This window comes from Lygodium microphyllum, chromosome 17 (assembly GCF_053477565.2).
Source record: "Lygodium microphyllum isolate KBCC chromosome 17, Lygodium_microphyllum_v1.1.10, whole genome shotgun sequence".
NCBI classification, from domain to species: domain Eukaryota; kingdom Viridiplantae; phylum Streptophyta; class Polypodiopsida; order Schizaeales; family Lygodiaceae; genus Lygodium; species Lygodium microphyllum.
The window spans coordinates 27,805,323-27,819,258 of NC_141151.1; positions in this window are offsets into that span (position 1 = coordinate 27,805,323).

Below are 13,936 nucleotides of genomic sequence, written 5' to 3' on the forward strand. Positions count from 1 at the left end.
ATGGAAAATGATAGATTATTTGGTTAATAAGGATAGGGAGAACCAAAGCCCACAACAAGCAATGTCTGTCATTGAAGATACTATGCATGCTACACACATGCAGAATAAAGAGTTACATTCTAAAGTTATGGACATGGAGAAGGAGAATCGAAACATAAAGAGAAAGTTTGCAAAAACTTTGGAGATTGGGCCCACTTTAAAAACCAAAGACGTATGTTGGCGCATCCGATTAGTTAAACCAATTCACCACTTAACCAAAGGAAGTGGACAATATCATAGATAGATATATGCTTGATGATTGGGAAATCAATGTAAATAAAGGTACCAAAATGTGCTCACATGGAAACAAATTTTTGTAAAATGACTCATTGAAAATGTACCTCTTAGTAAGAAAAATTCAAATATGAAGCAAAGTAACAATGCGGCCCTCAGGCTTACATCTTAAAATATGGAAAGGAAAACAAAGGTCAACACCTTTTCTCTCATTTAAAAATAAAAAGGGTCTTTAGACCTTAGCCAAGATGTATGCAACCCAATTTTATAATATCAAGAAAAGAAAAGGAAAAGGCTTGTCAGCTGATTTGAGGAGGTGGGACGTTGAGGTGGTTATAATCTCTTTCTTCCTTTATCTTCTCCTTTCATGCTTCATTTCTCCCTCTCCTCATTTTGGCACAACTCTCATCTTTCTTGTTCTTGCTCCTTTCTCTTGTGCTTCATTGCCAAATCTAATGGAAAGTGAGGAAGAGGAAGAGGGTGAGGATGGAAGAATTTCCTAATTTCTTGTGTGCCTTCCTCTTGTGTTTTGGAGCAATGGTTCTTGGTGAAGAAGAGAGGTCTCTTCACCCAGAACCATTGCTCCAAAAACCTCTCTTGGCTGGTTTGAGGTTCATATTGTGCCATGGCAGGTGCTCTTCATTTGGTGCATTAGCTAGGAAAGAGGTGGTCATGGAACTTTCAAGAAGCAAGGATTTGCAAGTGTATTTTGGCCATGGAATAAGATTTTTCTTTGCTACATTTTGAGGGAAAGAGCAAGGGATGAAGACAATCTTGTTGAGCCATTGGAGGAGAATGAAAGAGAGGAGGTCGACGAGGCTATTCAATGGGCTTCATGCTATTATCGTGCATGCTGCTGGCCTTGGCCGTTCTTTTCCCCCTGTTCCAAAACACCCCCACCTACTCCTCTGATTCCTCCATTTCCCCTTACATTGCCATGTGACATGTCCTTTGTCTCCTTTCCCCTATCTTTCTTCCACTCCAACTCTCCCTCCTTCCTACCCTCATCCACTTCCACCCGTCACTCCTAAACCCCCATTCAACCCGCTAATCTTTCCCACAACTCTATGTCCACCCCTGCCTTCTCCTCCTCTTTTGCTCCTTCCACCTACTCTACCCAACCCTTCTCTGATGGGCCAACCTGTTCTCCCTCGCTCCCTACATCATCTTGAGACTCTTCATCACTTGAGTGGCAGTCGTCCATTGTTCGCCCCCTATAGCATGACGGATTCCATCACGTACAGTGACCATAGCATCCTCCATCCTTCCCTTACTCTTCATCCTCCACATTGCAGCATAACAATCATCTTGAACACATCCTCCTTCACCTAGCCACACCAGGCAGAACATTCTAGTGTGTGGAAACCAAGCTCACATGATTTCAATCTAACCTATACTCCATGGATCCGATTTGATGGTGGAGGTGACATTGGCTCTATCTCATCCTCCTTTACTTTCTCCTCTCCTTCCACACGGTCGTTACACCCCTTGGTCTTATCCATCCATATGACATCCTTTGGCATTGACCCCAAAAGTTTTAAAAAAAATTTGAACCATTACTCTTTTAAATAAAACCTTTTTAGTAGTGGTTCATGTGGACATCTTCTCTTATCCTAGATTCAATTCTGCCGCTTAGCAAGATCACCCTTCTCCAAAACACACAAGCCTTTTTCTATTTATTTTCATTTTATATTTAATAAAACCTATTTTCCATGTTTTTTTGAAACATATTTACTGGGTGGAGAACTACATTGTTGTAGCTTTAGAGAGGGTATGCTGAATGATTGTCTTTCTCGGGTTTTTTCTTATGAGCTTTATGGTGTGGTTGTTTTTCTGCCTATCCTAAGTGCGAAGCTATTCTTGTGTGCAAGTTGGTTGAAAGCCCTATCTTTTGTGTGCTCGGTGAATTTTTCTTGTCGAGTGTTTGTGACCTAGCCTTTAACGTCCTAGTTGTGATTCTATTTTGTGTGTTATTTCCCTTCGCTATCCAATGGCAATTCAAAGATGATGCAGATTGAAGACAAAGATGAAGATGAAAATTTTTCAAGTGTTGATCATGGTTCTTCTCCAATTTGTTCGTGGGGATGCTTCACACTTAAGCATGGGAGGAATGATGACCAAAAAATTAGTGCAAATAAAGGCGCCAAAATGTGCTCACATGGAAACAAATTTTTTGTAAAATAACTCATTGAAAATGTACCTCTTAGCAAAAATAATTCAAATATGAAGCAATGTAACAATGTGGGTCCTTAGGCTCACATCTTAAAATATGGAAAGGAAAACAAAGGTCAGCACCTTTTGTCTCATTTCAAAAAATAAAGGGTCTTTAGACCTTAGCCAAGATGTATGCAACCCAATTTTATAATATCAAGAAAAGAAAAGAAAGAGGCTTGTCGGGTGATTTGAGGAGGTGGGAGGTTGAGGTGGCTACAACCTCTTTCTTTCTTTATCGTCTCCTTTTGCGCTTCATTTCTCCCTCTCCTTATTTTGGCACAACTCTCATCTTTCTTGTTCTTGCTCCTTTCTCTTGTACTTCATTGCCAAATCTAATGGGAAGTGAGGAAGAGGAAGAGGGTGAGGATGGAAGAATTTTCTAATTTCTTGTGTGCCTTCCTCTTATGTTTTGGAGCAATGGTTCTTGGTGAATAAGAGATGTCTCTTGTAGATTTCTGTGGCCAGCAAGTGTGCTTGCACAACCTCTCTTAGTTGGTTTGAGGTTCATATTGTGCCGTGGTGGCAGGGTGCTCTTCAATGCTCAATCTGATACAATGAGAAATATGTTCCCTAATGTAGAGAATGATACTATTGCTAAAGTCCTAAGCAAGGATATGGTAAAAATTGCATTGGAAAATCATAAATTTAGGGACATTATAGATGGTTTCACAAGTGAACATCTTAGGGATGTGAGAAACTTGTTTATTGCTAGAAATTTTTAGGGATTATGTGACAAGGTGGGAATGAGTTCTGAGTTATACAGTATGCTCTATCAACAATTGGATACAAGTTTTAAGCAAGTTTTCAAAACTAAGCAAGTAATGCCTCTACCAAAACCATTTCATGTGAAGAAGGCTAAAAAACAACTAAATGAGAAACTTTTAGAACTAATTGGTGAGCCTACACATTTGGAACACATACGCATATTGAAGTATGGTTCCAAAGAAGTTGCCTTTGTATTGAATGCATCCAGCAACTTTGTATTGGATATATGTAGGGTTCAGATTGCTATGGTCAAGTTCTACAATATGTTTATGGAAGAATGTCCTCAAACTTGATAAGAGTGAGATTATCAAGGGGCAAAAAATTGAACATGTGAGTATAACAATTATGAATCGAGCATTGGATCCCAACATCGATGAAAACCATCCTTTATAATTCAATGTGCAATCATGGAGCAATTTTACAGTCGAGGGGTTTGGTGACAATCAAGTTGAATGGCATCTTGTAGGTGATTTAAAAATATTGAAGTGTATGTTTGGTTTATCAAATGTAGTGAATGCAAAATTTATGTGCATATATTGCATGCAAACTAGGAAGAAAGGGAAAGATGGAAAGAAAAAATGGCTTGCCAAGGCAAGACAACAAGGTGCTCCAACACGTGATTAAAAAGTCATGAGAAATGCAATGCTAGTTTTAGTGGATCCAAACTAGTGCCCTATTTTGGAAATACCACTAACAAGGGCTCACTTTTTCGCATTGAATAATCAGGAAGCTATTATATGATTATATACAAGATGCTAGTTCTAGTGGTTAGAATAATCAGGAAGCTATTATATGATTATATACAAGATGCATCCCATGTCAGAAGTTGATGCTACATGCAAGGTAGAACAAGTCCTCTTTGAAGTTGGATTGCACAGGGACCAAGTAGAAATAAAAAAGGACGAAAAAAAATCAGACAAAAGTGGAAATATCCCTTGTAAACCATGCTTTGGTGGACCCAAGTCTAGGAAGTTTATATCTCCACCTCGAGATGAGGAAGGCAATATACTTGTAAAACAATCGGCATGGAAAAAGTTGCACCGTGTTGTTTTGGATTGGAGCAATGGGGGATGGGCAAGGATTGCAAAGGAAAATGTGTGGATACATCTAGACAGATTAGTAGCTCTCTTACAAAATTGTAGGTTTAGGGATGATGATGCTAGTACATTTAAAGAGACAATTGCTAAATTTCATAAGTCCATGGTGGAGCCATGGACTACAAACAACATAACACACTACATGGTTAGTATTGTCACCATTACAAAAAATAACATCATATCGAATTAGTTCATGTTTCTAATCTCTTTTCTTGTGCAACATATACTTGAAGCACATCGTCCATACTTTGTAGATCAAGGAAGTTTGGTAGTATGGTCAACTCAGGGCATGGAACAATCTCACTGGCAAGCTCGTTGTGCTTTTCAAAAGGCAATTGATCATGGAGGTGGCATCAATGATTACAATTCTATGAGGCAATTATTCCAATGGTGGTATAGGAGATTAGAGATACGATATGAGAAAAAAGAAAATAAGTCCAAAACATCTTAAGAAGAATCTATAAGTAGGGCAATATATGAAGTGAGAAAAGCAAGATATGAAAATAGCATAGCTAGACAACGCCACACAAAATGGTTGGCAACCCAAGAGAGAGATGGCAGGAAATGGAAACCTAGATAAAGATAATAATTTTGATGCATTTAGAGTCCACGAGAGAGCACAGATACTAAGGATTTGATACGTCAATACTCCTATCTTTAACATGAGATATCTTACAAATTTTGTTTAAAATTTTGAAGGTTTGTCACTATGTTTTTCAAAGTCAATTTTGATCTATATTTTTTAATTATGAAAAGTAAATTTCAAAATCCTAAGACAAAGATATGAAAATTCCAAACCTTGGAACATTCATTAGCCTAGAGAGAGAGGGGCATGAGGGGGGTGGCGAGTGAGGTAGGGATGGGGTGGAGAAATGAAATGAAATTATAAATTTAAAGTTCATTTACACCATACTAAGTTTAAACGTTTTTTATTTAAGTCAATTCTCTCCTTTCATTTTTTTCCATTACTCTTCACTCTACCCTCCACCTTTCTATCCTTCATCATCATAACCATGGCACGTTCCAAGCTTCCTATCAAGAAGGCGCTTACAAGAGCAAGAAATCAACACTTTTTCAAATCTAGTGAGCATATTGTGAGTGATAAAGGTCCCCTGGTGGGGCTGACGACGGTGGCCCTATTGCAACTAATAATGATGGCACTACTATGCCTAACAATGGTGGCCCTAGTGTGGTCAATAATGATGGTTTGCCATTGTCCACAGAAATGGTGGTCCACATAGTCTAGTTGCTCCACCTCCCACTATTGCTCCAGTTAGTAATACACGTCCTCCAACACATAAGAAGCAAAGATGGTGTAATATTTCCCCCCTTTTGCATAGGAATCCCTCCTTTGGGCATAATGACTAGTCTTTCCCCCTAGCCCCCCTGGGCCACCTAGGAAGCTGGGGACTCCCTGCCACCATACACCACCACCACCACTCCACTTCCTCCCCACCTTCCCCATTATAACCCCCCCCCCCCCCCCAATCAAAGGAGAGAGAGAGGCCTTGGCACGTTGATGGGGGCAAAGAGAGAGAGAGAGAGAGAGCTCCCTTGTCTCCCATGAGGACTTGCCCTATCTAATCAAAAGCTTATCAAACCATTCGAGATGGTCCGTTGAAGAACCATGTACTGCCATGGCCCAAAGAAGACATAGCTCTAGCATTGTGGGAGTTGCAACAAACTCAAGTGCAAGTGTGACAAGAGCTGATGGAACTACGAGCAACACCCCACCTCTGGCCACTCAAGTCCAAGTTCTTTGCTCTCTCTAATAAAGTATTAAGCATCAATAAGTCTCAATTAGTATTTACTTAGCACAATATTGTTTAAGGTTCGCAAAGTTACCTTGAGGGTTATGCACATAGACAGTCCATGCATGGGAAATATTATATGAAACGTAAGTCAATGGTACATGAAATGATCTTGCATTAAAAGTCTTGCATCCATCCTATGAAGGTTTTGCATTTAATAATGGTTAAAGAGTTTACCTTGTGCTGCCAAACCATGAATTGATTACAACTTGCACAATAATTCAGGAATTATTTTACATTGAAAGACAGTTTTGCATCGTATAAGAGCTTATAATTGTTGCAAATTTGTTTCGCATTCTTTGCCTTAGGAGAAAGGAAGATAAAGTCAAGTTAAAATTTTGCATAGTATTATGCGAGGGAAATGCTAAAAGATAAATGTCACTTAGAGTGGAGGCATAAATGGTCATGTCAGATTGATTATCTCGCATTGAAATGATAGAACTTACATCTTGTACAGTTGTAGGAGACCTTATCATATGCCTTAGCCAAAGGAAGTGAGTGTTAAGTAAAATTTTGCATAGTATTGCTCTTAAATCCCAAGGGGGAGAGCGAATATGCAAATGAAAATGTTGTCGCATCTATTCTTGCATTGTTTGGAAAAGTAAAATTGGTTTTGTTGGTTTATCAAACAACATCCTAAATGCTTTTACAATGAACTAATTGTTGGATTGTCATTTGGATGATTATTCCAAGTGCTTGTGATTGACAGTGAATTCATGGCAGGAGTCTGTGATGACAAATTGCCATGGGAATAAAGGAACACTTTCTTGGAAGATGACTACCTTGATTGTGCTTGATTCTTAAATGAATTAATTAAGGAAAGGTTCTTTGCATAGGTGGATCACCTCCAAGATCGCATTGCGGATCAACTCGAGAAGGGCATTGCTCGATAAATGGGCTGAAGGTCAAGTGGTGAAAAGGCCAACCATAGGAATAATGTTTCACTCCTAGGCAACTTGCGGGTCTGGGAGCTCTAGACACCCCTTGCCAAATCCGAAACGGAGTTGAAAGACCGTAATGGCCCCAACATATGTGGCATTGGAATATCCTATTCTAGATAAAAGATGGAAATTAAGGTGGCATGTGATTTGAACCAATTACTTCTGCAAGATAGAAGGGACATATAATTTCTCTTGTATGGGTAGGAGGCTGATGTCATTCTGCCCATATAAGTCATGATGTCATTCTACTTTTTATAGCACTCTTTAGCTATATGACCCATTTTACCACAGTAGTAGCATTCAACATTGCTATTTGCATTTTGGCATTTTTGCCATCCACCATGATCTCTTTGGCTCCCCCTGCCTCTAAAGTTACCACGTCCTCCTCCATAGGACTGGTTTTCTTGAGTTTGCTGCATATTCTGATTTCTACCATGGCCTCCAAATCGGCCTTCTCTACTTGTGCCTCTACCTCTTCCAGCATTTGAGTAGAAGACATCTTCTTTTGAAGTTCCTCCTGAAGAAGATGCACCACCATGTCTCTGCTCCTCAGAAATTAGAAGAGCAATCAACTTCTCAAAATCAGGAAATCTTTCACGGACGGAAATGGATGTTCAGAACTGTGCATAATCCTTTCCTAGACCATTCAAGGTCACAGAAACTAAATCATCATCTTCCACTGCGACCCAATGGAAGCAAGTGCATCTGCAATCTTCTTCACATTCATGTGGTAGTCATTGATGCTCATACTTTCTCTTTGCACATTGTGCAACTCTTGCTTGAGCTGCATTTTCCTGGCTTGCATATTTGTGCTATACATTTTTGACAAAGTATCCCATGCCTCCTTTGGCGTACTTGCATCCTGAATATGCACAATCATAGAGTTTGAAATACTGATAGATAGCCAGTACATAACTTTTCTGGCTCTCTCATGCCATCCTTTAAATGCTTGCATTTGCTGTTGATCTGGAACATCAGGAAGAACTGGTTCTTCTTCATTTCCTGCAACGAATTCCCAATATCCTTTTCCTATAAGGAAATTCCTCATTCTAAACTTCCATGCTTGGAAGTTGTTCTTGTCAAGCTTTTCAGTGACAATCTATGAAAGAGAATCAGACTCCATTACAGAATACTGCAAAAAATTCTATCACTGTAAAAAACATAGCTTCAGCCTCACAAGGGCAAATCTGCACAACTGACAAAAGTGGTATTTGACCACACAATCACTTCCTATGGACAATTTTGCATCAACAGGCAACAAGGATGATTCTGTAACTCCCAATGTCTCTACGTACATGCATACAATGCAATTTCTATGGTAACTTTTCACCGACCTATAGAACAGTGGTCGCACATCAAAAAATAGGGCCTTTTTCTAAGTGTGTGCGAAAAACTTCCGCCTCCAAAACGGACCTCGAAATGACCTCTATAAAAAAAACAGGGCAACAAGGGCTAAAGCCCTTGCCCGCAGCATATACTGCCCTCTTGCTACACTGCGAAGGGCGTCTCAATCTTAGACAATGCACTCTTGCACTTTCCAGCTGTGCTACCTGCAGAGACTTGCTCCCAGACTCGAAAAATGAAAGCAACATTGGTCCTCTTACCAGAATACCACGAATTTGGTTTGCTTTCTTGAGCTCCTTACCATGAACCAAGCTCTGATACCATGTCAAGATTGTGGGAGAGAAGGAAGGAGTCTCACTTGTAGCTTTCTCACTTGCACAATGGGGGAATACACACATAGGTGGAGGCTGAATACAGTTTTCCTCTTCTTAGTTGTGTAAGCCAAAAAGAACTCTAGTACAAAGAAATAGAAGAACCCTATATATGGGTCTCAAACCAAACTCAACTAACTAAGGTGGTATACTAACTGAGCCACGATCTAGAGTAGATAAGGATAGCTGTCATCTAGCTATTATTCATGGGCGGTGTACCAACTACATCTGCAGCTAACAAGTCAATGACATAAATGCACAACGGTCACCCTGACATATCACGAGTGGAGCTCGATATCTCAACATAAATTATGCGAACTGTTAACCCCAAGTCGAGATGGCAAAAAAATGGAGGAAAAAGCAAAAAGATGGAAAAAGAGCAAAGACACGCAGGTGGCCTCTAAAGATAAACTGGGGCAAAAAGTGCAACCTTAAATGAAAAAGCACCTCAAAAAACTCGATAAACTCTTGTAAAAGAGCACCAGGCTCCCTCTTGTGCCAATTGTAAAATACTAGATGGGTGTAGGCTAGAGGCACAAGGCTAGAAGAGGGAAATGGAAAAAGAACCTTGCCACAATGGCTGGTCATGTAAAAAAGGGATGGGTGCCCATATGGGATTCTAGGGTTTGTATATATAAAGTTCAAAAAGTGAATAAGAGATCATTCTTTTGGTGTGTGGCAACAAGAGTCTTCTTCTTCTTCTCTCCTTCTCATCTTCTTGCTTGTGTGTGTGCTCTTGAGGGAGTGAGTGTGAGAGTGTGAGGGAGTGAGGGATCAAGAGGGTGAAGCTCTTCACCATCTCCTATTCTCTTCTTCTCTTCTCTTTTCTCTTCTTGCGCACTCAGCCATGGAGGATGGAGCTTGGAGGTGGAGGAGGCTTGAGGATGCTTGAGCTAGCATCTAGGATCGTGGAGCTACCAGCGTGTGTGAGAGAGGAGGCGACTCATATCGGCACTAAGGTAAGCTCACTACACTCGTAGGATCGACGGCGTGTCGACTAGGTGAGAGATAGCCATTAGAGCTCGCTTGGAACACTTGAAACAATAAGCGGTCCGTGGGTCTTGGAGATAGAGTGAAAGCTCCCACATTTTGGTTCTGTTGCCATGACCAACAGATTCAAGCTTGAGCACTTGCGCGCCTCATATCGAGCATCGAAGTAAGGGATTCATCCCCGAAACGGAGCTTGAGATAGGTAGGAAGTTTGGGTGTTTTTGATCTTCAAAACAAGTAAGTATTTTGGGTTATTTTGTTTGTTTGATGATTAGGAAACATGGAGAAATCATTTTAGTATTTTTCTTTCAATTCTTGTTGCATTTAGAGTAGGATAGGAGTAGGAAATCGCACCGGAGAAGGGTAGGGTTTGCTGTTGCAAAACAGGGCAAAACAGGGCAAGAATCGTGCAAAATGGCAAAAAACTCACTTGTGATGCCTAAGATCAGCAAGTGAGTGATTGGGGGCATCAATACCATACCAAGGAAGGGGTATAAGAGCCAAGAGGCCAAGGGAGGACTCATTTGCAACCATTTCAGTGTGAAAGAGAGAGAGAGAGAGAGAGAGAGCTATCGCCCGATTCGATTCGATCGCACCAACGACGAGCCCACCACTCTATCCAGGTATATGAATCCCTTGTCTTACCCCCTTAGGTAGGATATGGAGGTTTGTGCCTGGTATGATTGAGTGAATCACAAGAAACGATCGAAATCAAACTCGCATTGTTGACATGCACCGCGCTCGACCCATCCAAAAGGTCACTTCTGGGCCGAGTCCCAGAATTGGCCCTTGGCCCCTTACCATTCAGCCCATTCGACCGAAACCCTAATCGGCCCACTCAGCCCAAACCTACTCGGCCCGTCCGAGTCTACCATGTTGAAAACCAGAGTTGCAGCATTGGAATGTGTGCACAAGAGGGAGAAGAGAGCTCAAAGTACAAGAACAAAATCTTGCTTACTAAGTTGCTTAGAGTACAACTTGGGTACACTCTCCCACTCTTGATAGTGACCCATAGGCTGTTTATATAGCCTTTGCCAAGCTAGGGTTAGGGTTTTTCCTGCCCCTAGGGCTATTCACACTCATCTGCCCTTATACTCCCTTGCTTATAATGGGTTCATATGCCTGTCTTCTAACACCCCCCCTCAATGCCAGGGTGGCATTGGATTACAAAGCATGTAAGAGGTTCCCCCCTTCTTGGGATGCCTTTATAAATCAGGCTTACAAGGTTATTTTAGGTAGATGATTTAAAGAGTCAAAACAGTCGATCTTCAGATGGATTGAAGGCATAGTTGGCCACCAATTCTTTGGGTATATCAGGAGTGTCGGGGTATTTACTAGTGATATGCCTTGTCTTCTTGCACTTATTACATTTCATCTTCTTGGGATACTTCTTCCAGCAATTGTTTACAAGATGTCCTTTTTTCTTACAAAAAGAACATCTAGTGAGAGATGTATGAACCAATACTTGATCATGGGAATTTGAAGTTGCATGACCCTTGCTGCTTTCTTTGTGGTTCCTCTTTTCTTCATCCAAACAGGATTGAATGGTACTTGCCAATGTAGGACCTGGAATGTTGATGAGAGTGGTTACAAGAGTAGGAAACACTTGTTTTACAACTTTTAAGAGAATAGCAATAGCATCTTCTTCATGTATTGGAGCTTGTACAGAGGCAAGCTGTGCCATAAGTCCCTTCATATGAGAGATGAATTTTCCCAAATCTTCTCCTGATCGATATTCCAAGCTAAAGAATTCGATTTTAAGGAAGATTTTAGTATTTTTGCCAGTGGCTCCATAGAACTTTTCAAGCTCATCCCATTTTTCTTTAGCAATATTTAGTTGATCAACATGATGAATCAGGGATTCATCTAAGTGTAACATTATGATTGCTTGAGCCCATTGGTCATCCTCTATATCAACCAGATTTGCAGAGTTTACAACTCTACTACCTTGAATGAGAGATCATACCCTCTCTCCATCATTTTGTATTTTATAAGTACCTACCATGGGTGGAAATATTTGCAATCAAACTTTCGAATTTGAGGACGGACATCAGCATATGTTGTGGTCATTGGGAAGGTCTTACCACTTGTTAGGACAAGGGCAGTGTCTAGTCCCTTACAAACTTTCCACTGAATGCGGAAGCGAATTAGAAAATTTGAAATCAAAGTTGCAATGAAGAGAAAGGCTGAAAATCATATAAATGTAATATTTCAAAGTATGACTATGGTGGTCCTTTCTTATGTGCAAACTTCTTTCGAGGTTTAATAGTCTTTTTAGGTTTTAATGAAGTAAATCTAGACTGGACTTCAAGCTCCTCCTTATGGTATGGCTTCGTGGATGAAGCTTGTGTTGGACAAGGTTGGTCTATGATCTCAATGCTTGTTTGCTGATGATTCCGAGGAGAGTACAATGACACTCATGCTTTTGATTTCATTGACCAGTGTACTTGAAACAAAGTCACTCACGGTATGCAATACACTTCTAGTGTATGATGGTCTATGTGTTAATTTTACACATAACCTTACAACAATATACGAAGAGGAATAAAAAACTCACTAGATTTTAGTGAATGCCCAACAAGCAAATGATTAGATGATTCATGATTAGTGTTTAGAAACACTATTGTCAAGCTTAGTGAAGTGCTTGAACGGAACCCGGTTGGAAGTCGGCTTCCCAATGCACTTAGTGATGTCCATTGAGCATGCCCAAGAGCTTTTGAATCTGGAATAGGCTTCGGAGACTATGCTTCAGTGATTAGAATCACTGTTAATGAAGCTCAGAGTGTAAAAATGACAAAATGTCAAGCTTAGAGCTTGTTGGCTATGGCTGCCACAAAACACACAGTTAGGGTTTGGCAGAGATCTCTCTCTATGGGAGGAATTTCCAGGAACCCTTGTAGATGAGGATAGCCCACTAGGGGGGCTATCAAAGCCCCAAGATAGTTGCTGGGATCGCGTCGCTTGTTGCACATATAGCAGTACGGATTTCGCGCTGTTAGAAACTGCGCTTGTTTCTGGGAAGCTCAAACATGGACAATGTCGAGGGTAGACCTGACGAGGAGCTACGTCCTGATGTGGGGAAGAGATCTCCAGAAGAAAGCACAAGCTGATATGGCCTCCTTTGTACTCCCCAAGTCCTCCAATGGAGGTAGGTTGTAGGCAGCTATGGAGGAAAGAAGGATAAGATGAAAGAGGTAAAGGCTCATGTGCACTTAGTGATAGCTGAGGCTGAGGGAAGCTGAGGAGATCAGAGATGGCTCTGATATCATGTTGAAAACTAGAGTTATAGCATTGGAATGTGTGCACAAGAGGGAGAAGAGAGCTCAAAGTACAAGAACAAAATCTTGCTTACTAAGTTGCTTAGAGTACAACTTGGGTACACTCTCCCACTCTTGATAGAGACCCATAGGCTGTTTATATAACCTTTGCCAAGCTAGGGTTAGGGTTTCCCCTACCCCTAGGGCTATTCACACTCATTTGCCATTATACTCCCTTGCTTATAGTGGGTTCCTATGCCTATCTTCTAACATACCATTCAGACCGTAGACCAATTCGGCCCTCTTCCACGTGTCAAATTTGACCCTCGGCCCACTTTCCTTGGACAGATTGCCTCGGCCCATCCAAGCGACCTCGTCCGAATTGACCACTTGGCCCGTCCGAGCCAAACCGTCCGAGTGACTTCGTCCGAGTCTGCTCCTCGGCCTGTCCGAGTCCACCCTGTCCAAGTCCCAAATTCGGCCCGCGGCCCATGCGCCTCGGCCCGTCCGAGTGACCCACTCGGACCCTGCAATTCGGAGCAGTTGGGCTGAGTGTAGATTTTTACCAAATTTTTAGAAATTTGACTTGACTCGACTAGGACTCACCAGCGTAAACTGTCGAAAGGCCTTAGGACGCTCAAAACTTGATTCTGGCACACGGAATAGGCAAAATTGTAGGGCGCAGTCACTTAGCAGCTAGAAGTAGGCAATTGCGATACCCAGAGACATGAGGCAACATATTAGAGAAACCCTAAACCCTAACAAGACGGCCAGCAACAAGCCTATTAGGCCCAAAACAACATGAGAGTGCGTAAGACGCCTAGAAATTGGTTGCTGCACTCACCTTGAATTTCCGCACTTGAAGTATACTTA